General features: G+C 41.0%; 1 pseudogene; it reads left to right on the forward strand.

The window, feature by feature from the left end:
• Positions 1-342: 342 nt before the first annotated feature.
• On the forward strand, positions 343-1,506 carry LOC127667921 (actin-related protein 2-like; annotated as a pseudogene).
• The last annotated feature ends 736 nt before the right edge of the window (positions 1,507-2,242 follow it).

Consider the following 2,242-nt stretch of genomic DNA (forward strand, 5'->3'; position numbering starts at 1 on the left):
ACTAAGACTATATTATTTATTAAGATGCATAAATTCATATGGCAATAATAAATGAAAAAAACCTCAACTGTTTTTCAACCAAAGGTTTACTTCTTGCTAACCAATATCTAGCTTCAGGATCCAGCAAAAATTGCTCAGTTTTTCCACAACACCAAATATCTAATTTAAGTATCAAGCCTCAAATAGCTTGACATTTAATGATAAAGTTAAATTTATTAACTTATTGATGACTCCTCTTCAAAACTAAACATCAAAAAGTTGAATGTTGGGTTTGGGTGGAGCCATGGTCCGAGGGTAGGGCCCTGTGTTAGAGGAAGCAGGCCAGACGCACCAGGTCGAACCATGAACAGCCAAGGCAGGAGGATGGTGTGTGCAACAACAGTACTGGGTTTGCGAAGTGTGGATATATAGGCTCTAACTTTCCAGAACACATCTTCACAGCTTTGGTTGGAAGCCCTGTTATCAGATCAACCACCGAAGTGGGAAACATTGAAATCAAGGATCGTATGGTTGGTGATGAGGCGAGTGAGTCGCGCTCCGTGTTGGAAGTGAGTTACCCTATGGAGAATGACATGTTGCAGAATTGGGGGTGGCACGGAGCACCTGTGGGACTTCACATCTGGACCAGAGAAACTCAATATAGACACCAGAAACCGCAACATTTTGTGTACAGGACCTCCCATGGATCCAAACAAAACCAGAGAGAAGACTGTAGAACTAATGTTTGAAATTTCCCAGTTTTCCGGTGTGTTTGTAGCCATCGAGTCAGTTCTGACTATGTATGCTCAAGGCTTACTGACGTGTGTAATAGTGGACTCTGGAGATGGTTTCACTTATATTTGCCCAGTATATCAAGGCCTGTCTCTCCTTCACCTTACAAGGAGGCTGGATATTGCTGGGAGGGGCATTACCAGGTATCTTATCAAGTTGCTGCTGTTGTGAGGATATGGCTTCAATCACTCTACTGATTTTCAGACAGTTCTCGTGATTAAAGAAAAACTTTGTCATGTGGGTTATAGTATTGAGCAAGAGCAGAAGCTGGATTTAAGAGACCACTGTGTTAGTTCAGTTATATACACTTCCAGGTGGACGTCTTATTAAGGTTGGAGGAGAGAGAGTTGAAGCACCGGAAACTTTATTTCGGCTTCATGTGATCAATGGTGAGGGGGTTGGTGTTGCTGAATTGCTTTTTATCACAATCCAGGCAGCTGACATTGATACCAGATCTGAATTGGAGGGTCTACCATGTGTCCTGGCCTACCATCAAGGCTGGAGCGAGAGCTTAAACAGCTTTACTTAGGACGAGTTCTGAAAGGAGATGTGGAAAAACTTTCAAAATTTAAGATCCGAATTGAGGACCCACCCCGCAGGAAGCACATGGTGTTCTTGGGTGGCACAGTCCTAGCAAAGACAAAGACAACTCTTGGAAGACCAGATGAGAGTACCAAGGAAAGGGTGTCCGTGTGCTGGAGAAACTCGCTATGACTGTTCGATAAAATGGCAGGCTTGCCCCCATCATGCCTCTAACGCTTTTTCACAGCGTTGGGGGTCCTTAATGGTGGCAGAGAAAGCCTCTGGGCTTTTATTAGGTCAGCGGCTGAGGAAGAAGGCAGCTATGTTGGAAGTTACATCGTCATGGCCCTCTCCTATATCTGCCTATCTGAGAATCTGTCTAACGTCTAGTCCCTCAGAGTTTCATAATCCAAAATCATTGAGATAGAAACAACTTCAGGTTGTAGTGATTAAAAGACTAAACCTTTACTCACAGAGTTCCTTGCATCTGGAAACGACTTTTCTGGGTTTTGAGAGAGTGATTATTTTTTAGTGTTTACAGTCCTACCTAGCACATTTTGATATAATCTGTCTATAAAGTGAATTTTTTGAACCAATGGCCTTATTTTTGGTTTTTTTCCTAGGAGCACTGTATAGGGGGTAAATTATCAGTGGTTACCCATTTTTTTTAAAAAATGCCTTTAACCAATAGCCAAAACTCTAATAAAAGTTTTACATTTTCTACTTGGCCAATGGAAACAGAATTGGGATGTCAATTTAAACTGCAAATGATGAAGAGCTTTCAGTTCAGTAGAAATTATAGCTATAAACCATAAGACTATTGTTATAACTCCTAGTAAACAGCTATTTTCTACATAAGTTTAGGTATATTACCTATCTTCATCTTGTTCCATAAAAAAAGCTTAAATTAATAGAAAAGGTACCCAGCAGTTCTGAAACGTTACATTTT

Source organism: Apodemus sylvaticus, chromosome 17 (assembly GCF_947179515.1).
Source record: "Apodemus sylvaticus chromosome 17, mApoSyl1.1, whole genome shotgun sequence".
Lineage (NCBI taxonomy): Eukaryota > Metazoa > Chordata > Mammalia > Rodentia > Muridae > Apodemus > Apodemus sylvaticus.